At 36.4% G+C, this 15,568-nt stretch overlaps 1 long non-coding RNA gene across 3 annotated transcripts in view; it reads left to right on the top strand.

Moving 5' to 3' along the window:
- Positions 1–13,995, top strand: part of LOC149574741 (uncharacterized) — a 32,879-nt gene extending 18,884 nt beyond the window's left edge. The window contains exons 3-5 of one of the 3 annotated variants that reach the window (XR_016359659.1): positions 11,163–11,242; positions 11,439–11,484; positions 13,587–13,995. This is a non-coding gene — a long non-coding RNA (uncharacterized LOC149574741). Of the gene's footprint in view, positions 1–11,162; positions 11,243–11,438; positions 11,837–13,586 lie in introns of those variants that run through there. The other 2 variants (XR_016359660.1, XR_016359658.1) reach the window with 2 other exon arrangements.
- The last annotated feature ends 1,573 nt before the right edge of the window (positions 13,996–15,568 follow it).

Genomic DNA, 15,568 nt, shown 5'->3' with positions numbered 1-15,568 from the left:
TCTAAATCTTGAAATAAATTTTGCACATGGCTACAAATTTAGCATACCTATTATCTAGAATATAACACCAAATTCATCTAACTAGAAAACACATTTGAGGTGATATGACCTTCTTCACTCACTTGATTGCAAGAAAATAAAGGTTATGTAAAAGACATTTAGGGTATCGATGACTTCAATTTTTCTTGTGGTACAGATGTGGATATGACCAAGTCGGGTCTTTAAAATAGCCACAAACTTCAGATGGTAACTGGGGTCTAAGCAGGGGTACAACAAGTGTTCCATTTTGAATGGAAAAACAAGGTATCATTAGGAATTTCATTGGTATCTATATTGCTGGAAGAGCAAAAAAAGAGGAATACATGTTCTTTGGTGATGATCACATGCCCACCTCGTCCATGATCCAGGTTCCTATGGTTGGCATGCCATCTATGTAAGTTGGAATAAGGAACCTTACTCTTTCTCTCTCATTTTCTTGAATTGAAAGATCAAAATAAGTCTATTTGGATAGTCTTTAGTTGAATATGATCCTCAAAATACAAAAACTTCATCAAAATATTGGTTTTGAACATTTGTATTTGTAAAGTTCATCATCCATTACAAATAGAGTATTATTTCAATAAACACCTATGTATAACCATTTCTAACTTTGTGAGTTTTCATTGACATTATAGTTTGTTAGATTTTTTTGGCTTTGATTCTTTTGGCTTTACAATTTGAGACATCTTGGTTGTTAGTAAATAGGAGTTGAATCAAGCTATTCACTATTGGTGTGAATGTGGTTTTATTTGTAACTACTTATTTGTGGGAACATATTCACATGGCTTAAGTTTACATGGTCCTAGATAGCATTTTAGATAATTTATCAAACTGTTTGCAATCTTAATTTCATAATTTGCTCATTGATGAATGGTGAATTGGGATCTACAATCTTTTATGTGGGCAGAGCTGAGCTTTTCATCTTAGATTTCTTAGTCATTTAGACCTTAATGTCTATGATCTTGAACATTACTTTTGGCTTGTCTGACTGGTATTAGGCATGAGAGGAAACATTCCCACCGTCGTATGTTTATTTTTCTCTTCTGCACCTATCATGAGATGTTACTCTTCATTTTTTGAAAATTTCCCTTGTTTTAACAGATCACTTATCCAAATCTATCACTTATCCATGAGGTAATACTATCATCAGGCAACCTCCTAAACCAATCCCTTGCATCCTCTATTAGTGAATGCACAAACAATTTCATTACCATATCTTCATGTTCAACTTCATAATCATTCAACATATCAATGAAAATTCTCAAATGTTCTTCACCAGTAACAACATTATTCCCATAGAACTTAACCACTTTATCTCTTAAATCAAACGATATGGGATGTGGAGCACCGGGAATACCAGCAAATGATATTTGTCTATACTTTTTCAGATACACAGGTTTCTTCTGGAAACCAGGAACATTTGAGGTACTAGCTATATTAGCTTGACTCAGAGGAGCAGCTTGGGATTGTTGAGGTGGGACAAATGGGACTTGGGTGCCAATAGTGGAAGATGAGGTAGGAGCAGATTGGGGTACTCCCTGAATTGAGATTATTGGACCACTAGTTGGTGCAGGAATTGCAGGTGGGATAGACAAATTGGGCCATGAAGCCAATGCAGAATTAGACTTTATGAATTGGATTTTTCTCCTAGTTTCTGCAGCTTGAGCTTCATTCTCAACCTTCTCAAGTTCTTTTGCAAGATCTTCCCTCTCTTTTCGAGCCTTCTCCAAATCTAGATCTAATTTTGACATGGAGGTTTGTATAGGTTTGCTTGGTATAGCTTGAGGCTCATTTATTTGGATTCCTATAGCCTTGCCTTTCCCTTTATCTGGAGCTTTTGCAGTGGGCTCTACAGGATCCACAGGTTTATAGGCTTGGATTTGAGCAATAACTGGTTCTTGCCTTTGATTTAGGTGTTTCTCTTGTTCTTGAACTTTAGCTCTCAGATTATCAACATCTCCAAAAACATCCTTATGGAGAGTTGTGGTATTTTCTTCTAACTTTTTATTTTGCTCCTTCAAAGCAGCCATCCTTCTTAGCAGAGCATCCCTTTCTATTATGGCATCCAAGGTGGTTTGCTCCTTTTCTTTTTCAAGACGAATATGTTTAGCTTCTTCCTCAGCAATCCATTTCTTCAAAAATCCTATTTCAGAGTGCACTTCTTTAGGATCTGCAGAAGTTGCCTCTGAATCGGCAGGGTCATCCATATCTATAAGATTTGGCTCTACATATGGGGCTGCTCTGGGATTAAAAGGATTATCAAATGAACTCCTAAATCCTAGCCTATAGTTCATATCTGCTATAGGATCTGGCCTTGATGAAGCAACTCCTATTGTAGACACATCTTTGTCTTGAAAGACTCTCTCATCTGGTAATGGGATACAGAAAATGCCTCCTAAGAGTCTTGTAGTTTCAGATTCAAAACTAAGCGAAGAAGACTCTCTTCCTACTACTGGTTGATAATGGGAATTGGCGGATGCTCTGGGTTTCCAAGTGGGATTTGGATCTGTCTTCTTCTTATTTTGGTTCTTCCTACCACCTTGGGGTAGATCAGTATACATTGATACATCAGGATTGGCTCTTATATAAGCTCTTGTGTTCTTTCTCTTGTCAACCATATTCACCTTTTGTTACAATAAGCACTAGCTTCAAAACCTTGACTGAGTCGCCACCCTATTTCGGGAAAGTATGTAATGACACTTATTGCTGACTCAAGGAAAACAATACACAAGTAGAAACAAAAATATCTGGCACAGATAGACCAATCACTGATGTCGTAAGATTGCAACTCTTGCTTGTTAGATAAGACACTTGGATAGGCGGGATACGTCAGTGTGTAGCAATGGTACTTGGGCTTTATCTTCTTTAAATTCTCAAGGTTTGTCACTAAAAGATTCCCTTATAACCACAGGAAAAAATTAGATAACATGACACACACGTACATAGCAGGACCAAAGAAACTGCAGTACTTTCTCACAAATGTGTTGGACAACTCCTCAACAGAGTTGCCATTTTGTTGGTGTTTTAAAATGCACTAAAACTACTAAGCAACAAAATGCTTAATACCAGGATGACAGTACACACACAATCTAAAAACTAGCCAATTCTTATTAACAATTGCATATGCAAAGTATTTTGGACCCAACTTCAACAAAACCACAGTTGGTTTTCTACTCTTTTGGCTCTGCAAAACCAGGGTGGGTATACCCAGGGATGATTCAAAACTGGAACAAGTGTATGAGGATTATTCTTAGTTCCATTCTGATTCTCATTTCAAAAATCCTCAAACATATACATAATTCTTTACTAACCTGATAAACACATCCCATAAAATAGATATGGCCAAGAATTCTTCTATAGATCTGCAAATGTTCTTAACAATAGTGGCTAACTGAAGCTAAAACATTCTATGCAGACAAGTGCTGGCCAGCTTTGAAGATCTACAAGAAATAAAAGTAAAATTTGACTTGATGCTACATTTTGATAATCATTTATGATATTCTTCTCCTTCAGCTGAATCAATTTGATCAATGCCTAATCCATTGGGGTTCAGAGTCTATAGCAAGTTCTCAGATCTAGATTGTTGACTTAGAACAAATTCTATCAGCAATTCTTATCAGAATCCATCATTCAAAATCCTTTCCACTACTAAAGAAACCTTATCACATTCATCAAAGCTTTTATTTAATCCATTGAATTAATAGCAGTGATAAATAGATATACAACCTAACTAGATTGCATTCAATTGCACAAGCCTTTACTTATACAATATCAAGACAACCAAGTAATTGGAAGGAGACAAGATTCAGAAAGAACTGATATGGGGACAGTTCACAATTTGTATTCATTTTCTTTGAAAATGGTATATCATTTACAATAGACTCAGAATGACCTTCAGAAAGAAACACAACTCATTCTATATTCATGTATTCTCAGAAAATTGACAGAGAAAATACATCATAAACTTGCTTTTAAAATTTGGACCAAAAAACAGACTAAGCATATTACTTAGAAAAATAGAATTTGGACCCTTTTTTAGCCTTGGAATCTCACTTAAATAGTGTGAGATGCAACAAGCTTCAGGCTAAAACAATGACAGGTGTCCTTTAAAAGACACTTACATATACTTGTAACAAGATGACAAAAATGCGAGTAATAGCAAAAGTTTTACATTAGACATTCCTTTTGTGGGCCCTCTTATTACACGCTCGTGTGTTGCTAAATTGGTTGCTATTCTGATCCTTCCTCGTATACAATAGCCAAATTAACCAACGATGAAGTTTGTTCTGACGATGGCACGTCAACCTCCACCTGTGGGCTTTCACCATCTTTATCCTGTATGGGGAAAATAACTTCTACCTTTTCCCTTTCCTTAGTTGTATCGGCATCCTATGGTCCCGGGTCTGTAACTGAAGGTAACAGATCATCCTTGTCTTCTTCTTCCGGTTGGGTCTGAGTAGTGACTGGGTCAATGATTTGGATCTCCTCGCCTTGCATTTCATCACTATCATTTTCATCTTCATCAAACTGTTCAACGGGAGCCATATCTGCCATCCATTTATCAAATAATGTATCATCTGGCCAATTGAACTGTAAAATATCCCTCTATCTTTTCAACACATATTCAGCATCCTTATTAATGGGTAACGAATTCTTGCTTTAAAGAATCAAAGAATATTTGGGCCTTCACCATTTCTTCTGTTGTGGCGGCCCACCATGCATGCCCTGATTCATTAATGACTTGATTCATTCTTAAACAGAATAAATCATCAAGTGTTGCCCATTCATCTTTGCTTTTCAAATTATTCTTTTTATCTAAGGCATGAGGAAATAAACTGAATTTCTGGCTCTTGTACTTTTCAAAGTAGCCTACTACTAATTTTTGTAAATGAACCCTTTTATTATTAAAGTCAGTAAGATCAAAAGCAATATCAAATGTTTTTTCAATTTGATCAAAAGAATCATCTATGACAGAGAAACACAAAAGTGTTATTTCTTTCTCCCTTCTTACTCATTTATTCAAAATAGGCATTAGAGCCTCATCATTAGATTTCAAATCCTCCCAGATACTGATCACCCTGGCCAACTAATCATAAATTAGCGGCCATTCAATCTTGTCCCCCAAATATGTGAGAGCTTTTCTCAATTTATCTTCATATTTGGATTCCAATTCTACATGTAAGGCCCACAGTTTGCCTTTTTCTTCTTCAAAATCCTCAGCAGTGTAGTATTGTGGCCTTTGGGGTGTATTTGGTATATCTATGAGAGGGGTGGATTTAAAAGGTTCAACTGGGGGGCGAGGGTATGTTATTTTTGGCCTAGTGGTTCTTCCCAATAGCTTGTTCTCAAGCTCAATTCTCTTTTTACTTCTTTATTGTAGGCATCCACCACTGTTTCATACTTGCTCTGTAGGTCAATCATTTCCTTTTCTTCCTTTTCTGCAGTGGCCAAGGCAAATTTAGAATAGTCCACATTCATGTGGGTTGCCTGTACATGTGAAGTATCAGCGACTCTCCTCACAATGATACTTCCTGTTAGTCCTGAATCATCAGGCTGTGATGGAGTAGTCCTGGATCCTCTTCTTAATGACCACATAACAAGAGCAGCTTGGTCATATTACTGAATGCTGTTCCCAAGAATTCCTTTTTATTTGGATCCTGTAATCTCAAATTATTTGACACAGAATTAAAAATTAAGGCATCAACAATGTCCCAATTGGGCAATAATAAAATATTTGCATCTTTCACCATCTGTCTACCCTCTTCAGGGGTTATATTCTGGAACTCTTGTTTCACTTGTTCCTTTATTTGATTCTGAATAGAGGCTTCATCCATTTCTGGATTCTCTATTTTCATATTCCTACATCTTTTCTCAAAAATGTGCATGTTTGCCCTCCATGCAAATTGATGGAAAGCCCTAGATTTTACAAAACTATTATCAGACAAAAATTGCTGACTGGCTTGTTCTAAAACAGGGTCTAATTCCCTTCCCCTGAAATCTGCTATAGTTAGTTCAAAACTCGGCATAGGAGGCTCCTTGGGGTTCCTTTCATCAATTTCTGCCTGGGTAACAAAAACTCCTCCTTGTGATCCCATTTGTTCAATTTGCTCATTGGTGAGCTGCTCCTCCTCAATTCTCATAGGAGTTTGGGAAGGTGAGTAACCTTCATCATGTGATTCCTCTTCCCTTATTATTTTTCTTCTTTTGGGAGAGGGTTCAGGGGGTCTTTCTTCAAAAAAAACACTAGTAGATTCAATTATCTGCTTTCCTTTGTTTATAGTAAGTGTCTGATCCCGAATGACAGTATATCCTGTCCTCTTTCGCACAACCAATGGACCTGCCCCTATGTTGGGGGTGAAACCCAATTTCCTCATTACTTCCCTAGCTTTATCTGGAGAAAAATCAATAAAATGTTGTTTCTTCTCATTCATTACATCCATTATTTCGGGGAATGTACTCATGAGCTTATTTATTCTATCTGCATTAGTTGCAGCATTACTAAGAGGACTGTAATCCTTGTCAAAACAATTAATAAACTCCAAAACTTTTGAATAGACTCTCCATTTCTCTTTCTTTGTTTCTTGCTCCTGGAGAGAGTACTCATTCCTTATTACATCTTCAGCAAAATAAAATTCATGCTATCTTATACTGATCCAAAAATTTGTAGAGGAAGATCCACCCCTCTTTAGTTATTACAAACTGGTGAGCTACAATGCAAGTAGGAAAAATTGATCCTGTTCTCCTTTTGTGCAAAAAGGTCTCGTCCACTCCTCCCAACTGCCATAAAAATTCAGCTACTCCTACCTTTAAAGGCACCTAATAAGGTAGTACATGGGGTGTCCCTTTGAATCCATAAACTCTAATGACAGTTGAGACCGGATATGGGATGATATCTCCCCAATTATGTGAAACTTTTAGACTATGGGGTCTGTCCATAGGCCTAACAAGGTGCATTAGTGCCTTAGGAATTTTGGGATTGTCACTAAATATGAGGCACCTTAGTTTGGAAGCAAAGTGCCTATCAAATCTAACAAAACTAGCATTTTCTGGTTCCCCAGTCATGTCTGCACTCCATAATTGAACTGGTAGTGCTTCCCCCTCTTGTTCCCTGTTTAGTACCATTTCTTTACTAAAATATGTAACCCCTTTAAATAGAAACATATGCATTAATAGGGAGTACTGACCCCAAACCTTCTCCATCTTGCCCTTTGCAATCCCCACCAATCCACTGTGAATCTAATTAGCCAGGTAAGATGCAAAATCAAAAATTATTTCTACACCAAAAGAGGAGATTTGAATGATCATATACATGAAGCTCACATGAATAAAATCTTCTTCACCCTCTCCAAAGACTCTGCACAGGGTCCTATATATCTCTACTGTCCTGGCATTGAAGCATGATTTCTTGAAAGGTTCTTTAGAAGATGATGTTATTGCTGATAGGTTTCCAGTTCTGCCTATGTGGGCCTTTAGTGCACCTTGTCTAACTACATCCCTTTTTGACATATATTCTTTTTCTAATTTTGTCAAATCAATGGGCACATGATACCTAGTGAGAGGTCCCAAACTGAAAACTTCCCTAATCTCTTCTGGACTGATGGTGATTAAAACTTCACCATCTACTCTTCTCACTACCCTAGTGGCTTGATCATAACTCTTTGCCACGGCCTCAAGAAGGTCATAATCCATAAACACATTGGGAACAACTAGCTTTCCCAGATCAAAATTCCATATATTGGCATGTGGGGCATACAATTTCCTTTCTGCAAACCATTTTTTGAACAAACTCAAACCCATTTGTGAAGTTTGAGCATCCTGGACCCAATTACCCTTATCATACAATCCATCAGCTATCCTCGGCATAGGGTTTAATGAGGTTAACCTTTTAACTTGCACTCTCTCTACAATAGACTTTGGGAGCAACTCAAGCAAGTCATCATGCACATTTCTATCCAAATAGTTTATTTGACCTAAAAATCCGTTCTTCGGAGGCATCTTGGATTATTTTTTACAAAATTGAAAAGCCTACAGAGATTATGGCAGTACTACTTACTTGAATTCTGTTTTTGTTTTCCTCTGTATTTCTGCAAACTTTCTGCGAACGGACAATTTCACAAATTCTGCTAAACTTCAGCACGCTTTCCTTCAGTAATTACTTCTGCTCAGGAATGGCTCAGAATCTTTGCTCGCGTAAGATGAAATTGATGAAATGTTTTTGTGTTATACTCTATTTTTTTCACGCGTGATGCTTTCATGTCTAATTAAAACAGAGAGTGACACCACATTCTGTGTTTTAAAGCTGTGCCGTCGAACTTCAAAAATCCTACGATCATGTGATACGGAGAAAACAACTAGGCGTTGCACTTGACATGTTGATCAATTGATCCAATGAAAATTTACCACGTACATAACTCTTTCCTTGATGGCGCTTATGTTTGGACCCACTAGCAACTGAGGATGCGTGTCAGCAGGTCGCTACTTCGCTATGCATAAAGAATGAGCACCTTGCCATAGCGAAGCAATGACAACCATCAATCTGATCTTAATTCAACAGATGATATGTTACTGTGCTTACTCAAAAAGACGACAGAGGGCCCTTATTCGCTATGTCGCTATACGTATCCCCCTAGCAACTCTTCATAGTGAGAAGACGACGACCGTTGATAAGAGACCGAATCAAAGGTGGGGAAGCTGCACGAAGTTTCTTGATAAATGGTGGGCCTTATACTCGCTGCATCACATAGTTTAAACAACATGCAACTTTCCAATGCGAGATAGTGAGGACTATTGATTTTGTTCTAATCTGACGCTCAGGATCTCTTGCACATTTGATCAATGGGGCGTGGGTCGAGAGCATTGATGAAGTATGAAATTCTGCACAGTTGGCACCCCGTAAGACTTTACTTTAGTCCTAGTCATCATCCCACGTTACTAAAGGTCCCATTGGCTGTTGATTTTATGGTGCCTCGCTACTTCATTAACGACGAGATGCTAGAATTTACTGATAGCGAAGTAGCGAGCTCTGACAAATTTAATAAATCTTGGCACCGTAAAATGCAAGGATCCATCAAATCACTATTGCTGCTATTAACTACTTCTGACATCGGTAGTTATTACTGATCATGCCACTTGGACTAATCATGGTACCGATAAATTTCAAGGTCACCAACTCTTCAATTTTACGGCGCCTCGCTACTTCGCTAATGGTGAGATGCTCAAGATTTCTGATAGCGAGGTAGCGAAGGGTCGGAAAGATACTCATTTCGGCGCCGACCTCTATCCCTTTTTTAATTAGGTCCTTCTTTCGGCTCTGACAACAATGGCCAGGTGTCCGTGACTGAATGACCAGTTTTTTTTTTAAAAATCTGATTGCCGTGTCTTCATTTTGCGGTCCTGTCTCAACATTATCTGACACTCGCTACCTCGCTGTACATAAAGAGTGCCCATGTTTTCATAGCGAGGAAACGACAACGATGGATTTACTTAGATCGGATGGCTGGGAAACTGAGAGGGAAAAAATCTCGGGGCATAGAAGACAAAAAAGGAAAAGAATATTCGCCCGATTTAAAATTTAAACACTTCGCGCCTAACAGTTTAGAAATGGAGAGAAACATAAGGTTTTCATAAAAATTTTCAAAAAGGGAGAAAACCAATGACTCACCTAAACCCTATTCACCACTAAAATGAAAAATCTGACTTTTCTACAACTGGACAAGGATTTCTATCAAACGAAAAGTCAGACCAACACTGGAAATGGTGTGGAATTTGGCTTTGCACTTGATAATTGCATTTGCTTGAATGTTTCTGAAGCCTTTTTAAAAGATCCAATATGTTCTATGTATCTCTTTGCATCCATTTGTTAGACACAATAGCTTGTCCTTTCTATTATGGTAGCATTACTGATAGACCTATTATTATGTTTGGTGTGGGGGTGAGATTGGTTAACACTGATGCTAGACAAGTATGTTAGTTTCACTGTGGATGCTTCCTTTACGGATTCTCTTGTTACTACCTACAATAACTTTTCAAATTATTTTGGTGATTGCTTTTCCCATTTCCATGTTAAATTTGGAAAATATCAACTTCTTATCAAGGTCATAGCTTCATCCTCTTAGAGATTTAATTTTTAGTAGTAAACCATATTGATGGAAAATAGGAAATATTGTTTAAAGCTTTTGCCATCACTCTGTGATGTACTTGTAATGCAAAATTCATTAGATTTAGTAAATATATAGCTCTTGATCTGCTGATTAAACTTGAAAAGAAATTTTATTCTTCATTAAATATAAAGGAGTTTGCATTTAAGGTCCACTTACAAGTGTAGGAGATATACTATGTAAAACTTAAGCAATTTAGCTTGTTTTTGCATTGCAAAAGATAAGTAGGATTAACTTTTTTTTTACTCAATTATAAATTTAAAAAACTTTCATAAGTTGTTGAATCATGATAGTTTTGTACCAATAAAGATGTTGCTGAGTCTGAGTCCAAGTTAAAAGATTTGGTGAGTCTACAGTGAATCCCAATAGTACAGAATTCACTCTTATCTTCCTAGTGACATTACTCTACCCTTGTCATTAGGGCAATCTTCTTTTTTGAAGGGGGGCAGGAAGCTCCAAAGTCCCTTAGATTTAGTTTCAAAGTTGTGATTTCACTTTGAGACTCCCAGACTATGCATGCCTGAGTCTTGTTCTTTGGCACCCCATAGGGCAGTGGACCTGTATATTGAAAGGGCAAAGGGGAACAACGTCCCTACCCAAGAATGGTAAACATCCACTGATTTTCCATTCGATAGTAGCTCTCAGTTTGGGTAATTTTTATTGTTGTTTCAGAGATTAGATTGAAATATAAATGTCCCTAAGGAAATACTATGTTAAAGGAAATACTATGTTAATGGAGATCGATGAAGAGAATTGCGTTTAGTAATGTTATACGGAGGAAATAAAGATTTTTTGTTTTTGTTTTTGATGTTTGGTTGGCATGTTTTAATAGATCCAGCAAGTATTCATAGCTCTTTTAATGGGAGTTTTAGTTAATTTACTGCTATTTGTTGCTCAAAGTTGTGAGCATTTCTTGTTGATTTGGTCAACTAATTTTCTTATGTTTATTTTGGGTTTGCCTCACAGCTTTGGTGTTAAAAACTCAATCTTTGTTGGAATCCAAGGAAATCTCCAGCAGTAGTAGCACCTACAAAGCCATCCAGAAGGTACATTTAATGTTGAAATGCTTGGCAATTATATTTATTTTTTGTGTAGTTGTTATGATGTAAATTTTACCTGGAATGCCTTCTTCTTAATCAATATACACCCTAATACATGGATCCATTACATCTATAATTGTTGTCAATATTATCTTAGTTAGTATTCATCGGCCTAGTGATAAGGGGTTGTTTTCATTCTCAGGTCCAGTGGCAAGCAAGCTGTTAAGAATATGGGCCTCTTATTTGAGGTAGGGTTTACTTAGGTACATGTCCCTTGCAAAATTCCTATTGTACCTAGTATGCATCCATTCCCAAGTGCTTTATTTCCAAATCAGGCAAATTGAGGTTGCATTCCTGATTTGGGTGCATTTTCCATGGGACATACTATTTTTGAGGTTCAGTCCCTATCAGTTTTTGTCCGAGTAGCTGGATACAACTGTGCTCTTCTCTGGGTGTGTGTATCCCCGTATCTATATCTGATATGACATGGATACATGTTGGATATCATATCTCCATGTGCCCAAAAAAACTTGACTTTCCAACCATGCCAGATGCTGTGTGATTTGATTTGATTTATTTATTTATTTTTAATTCACAAAATCTTCCTAAGCTTAATTAAAAAAAACTCAATCATGCAATTTATTTAGTTCTTTCTAGCATAAGAAAAACCTACACATAATGAGTAACACAAATTAAATGTTTTTGTATCTCAGCTTCTATATTATTATAATTTATATCCTATCAGTATGGAAAATATTAAGATTTCTTATTTTACCTGTTTGTACCAAAATAATTTATTTGGACAGTTTGAACGAGGTATATGTTTATAGAGTCTATAAAACTAAAAAAATGAGACCTTCGTATAGTTTTTTTCAAGCAAAATTATAGCTGCAGTAGGCTGTAATTGACAAAGTCTAGTCTTGGTATACTCTTTTTTAGTTTCTATGTAGTTCATGAATCTTGTAAATGTCCCAACACAATCTACAAAATAAGGAGACAATATCAGTAAATCTGATTGATTGAGAATAGTCATGAGATTTGTTTCCATACAAACTTAGCTCTGAAATAGATTAGATATTTGAGATTCCTGACCTCTCATGCTTTCTTCCATTATTTATTATCTTGGCTTTGTTAATCTATTGATTAATTGTTGACATTAGAATCCCTTTTCTAGTTCTTTGATTAGTCAAAAGAGTTGACGAGTCATTTATTCATCTTGGTTTGATGTGAACTGTTCAATTGAAATATTCCATTTCTAATAACTAAAGATGGTTTAATGTACATTCCTGTATTATTTTATGTATTTAACTATTTTTTAGTCTGACCTTTGCAGTTCATGTTATATCATAGTAATCATAGAGATTCACACGATTCAATTCAAGCTAGGCAGCTTTTTGTGAATCAGTGAATCAAATCAATTATTTCTTGGCATGAATTGCCATGAATCGACTGGAAAAATCAGGCAGCCCAATTGGACAACTTATAGACATTAAAAAATACAACTTTTTTAATGATTTTTTTTCACATTTCTCTTTCTTATAACTCTAAAAGGCCTTCTATTTGTTGAGTACAACAAAAGTAGAGGAAAAGTGAGAGATAGACTTGAGCTAGATTTGCTGTCACTGATTTTATGAATCTTCATCTTACATACATATATGATTTGACAACATTTATAATTCTATATATCTATGTCGTGACTCATTATGATCCTATGGTTTCTATTTACTTAAGCTAAAATTTATATTTTATATATGTGATGGATTTATCATTTATGTTCCTTGTTTATGTATGTTAGATTCTATTTGATGATGTTATAGTGTGTTTAAGATACATTCAATAAAGGGTGCACAAAATAAGTTTTAAATTGTTCAACTGTCTAAATTTCAAGGTTTTAAAAAAAAATAATTTGTCGATTTATAGCCGATTCAAATCCAATTCATGGCTAATTTGTAATTCGATTTGGCCTTGCTGATCCCGATTCAATTTACTTTGTGTTATATGTATATAGCTTATGATACTTCTTTTCGATGAGATTTAAATAGGTATCAAAAATTTAAGGAGATGCTTTTGTGTGTATGTGCAGAAATTTCAATATGCTATTCTAATAAAATAATCATTAGGTGTCTTCTTTTATAAAATCTACTACATATCTTTGTTACACTTTTGCAAATGCAAATTTCATGAAGCTTTTGTCATTTTGATGCATTGGACTCTTGAATTAAATTTATTATAGTTGTGTCAAATTTCAAATGTGTCTTGTAGCTAACAACATGGATTTCTTTTGAACATGGATAACCTAAAATATCATCTTCAGGCTCTAATAATACTCCTGGTGGAAATGATGCATCAGGAGATACCAATCTAGACTCTAAATCTTGAGGGATTTTCACAAAAAATGATGTGACGCAACTAATAATGGTGGGGATCTTTTACATCCTTGTGGGAAATGACAGTCAGGTGACTTGGTTGTGGGACAATCTATGCAAGGGGATCACTATCTTGAAGGAAGGACCATGGTGGAGATCTCCAAGAAATTTTGGATTTTGATGCAGAGGGCTTGCGGGAAGCCTCACAGGTTTGTTGTCTTCAAGCATTGAAATTTTCTAAAGGAAAAATGCCTCTAAGAAAACCCATCTTGAAGAAAATATCCAAGGCCTTGAAAAAAACTTGGTGTCTTGCCGCACATGTTAGAGCCGAAAAACCTCTTGATTCTGAGTTAAAAGGTAATAACTCTTTTATTTTATTTTCAAAAACCAACATGCGTGACAATTGTCAAGTGAATCAGGATTCAGCTCACATAACATATGCGATTCATTGAAAATCTCATGTGAGTTTGTGTAGCATCATCTTTTGATTTGTATTTCTATTAATGTAAACTTCTCTTGGAGAAATATTGCAAAACCAAATAAGTTGCCTGCAAAGGTACATTTGGTTTGGGCAGACTGTACAATAGTTAGGGACTACTTTGAGACCTCATACTCTTGCATCATGACTTATAGTGTGGGGATGCAGCTTAGTTGAGTCCTTTTAATTAGTTTTGTAAATAAAAAGTTGTAAACATTAGGAGTTCAATTGAGTTCTTTCAATCAATTACCTCATTCAAGTTGCAAACTATGTCTATATAAGATTATTAAATCAGACTATTATAAGATTAGAATTGAGATTGTGACATGATGAGGGAAATGGTGTGGTGGACGGGTTGGCTAAATTTGGCCATGCTATCATGCATCTTGTGGAATGGGATGATGTTAGATTGTTTCCATCATCAACTCAAGTTGTGATAAGGGAGTGTACCTTGATAAATACCATATGAATAATTAGAATAGGTGGCACGCCTTGTCTCCATGTGGGTGTTTTAACATGATGTTTCATAAAGGGATTTTTTGGCATGATTGTTTACTGATTTGCATTGTGATTTTGGTTTCCGTGAACATTGATTATTGCCATAAAAGTACAAAGAGGGTGGATTTGGCGAGATCTAGCAAATGATCTAGTAATGATCAAAATGGCAGGTTAATGAATTTGCACACAAAATACAACTGACAACGGTCGTTTATGGATTTAAGAGAATGTTCACACGTGCTGTGAAGAGTGATTTTTTGTTTTTTGGGAAACATTGCAGTCTTATGATGGTCATGCAATGCCTTTTCATTTTATTTGTTGGGGTTCTTCAATTTATATCCAACAACATCAGAACCTGCAACAAGGCTTTGTCATCTGAAGAATTAGTGGTTGATCTATGTGATGAAATGGAACATAGTGATTAAATTGAACCGATGGGTGTGGAAGATAGCATTCGTAGCAGCGAGGTGATGATAGTGTACTAGCAGGAGGGTGGCCTTTTACAGTATATGGAGGGTATGGTGTAGTAGGATGAGGTAGTATCAATGCAGTTCTTCTAGATTTGGAAGAATGGGAAGGTGACTAATAATGGCATGAGCTTCAATATTTCAGAGGAAACCATTGTGAGGGTTGGTGATTTTCCAATGGAAGGAAATAAATGGTGGAGGTAGGCCAAGGTCAATGAGGAAGCTAGCCTACGAAAATTCTTCAAAGGCAAGGAGGAACCAAAGAGAATGTGGGGAAGGTTTTCTCGGGTTGCCCTTCCTAAGCCCTAGGATGTCATCAGCTATGCTATCATGCAGTACATCACCTTGGAGGACCATTTCCAGGTACTATACCACTACCATTTCCCTATCCTAAATCATTTGAGGAATCTAGACCACATCTCCTTCCCATTCTTGTTATTGCACTCATAAGAGGATTGCATTTTTAAGGGCAGGAGGAAACACAAGGAGGGGAAAATCTTCTACTTCATCCGCCAGGGATTGA

Source organism: Cupressus sempervirens, chromosome 2 (genome assembly GCF_028749045.1).
Source record: "Cupressus sempervirens isolate cs-2001-9-10 chromosome 2, ASM2874904v1, whole genome shotgun sequence".
Classification (NCBI taxonomy): domain Eukaryota; kingdom Viridiplantae; phylum Streptophyta; class Pinopsida; order Cupressales; family Cupressaceae; genus Cupressus; species Cupressus sempervirens.
The sequence above is the reverse complement of the archived record's forward strand: the minus strand, read 5'-3'. Positions and strand labels throughout refer to the sequence as shown.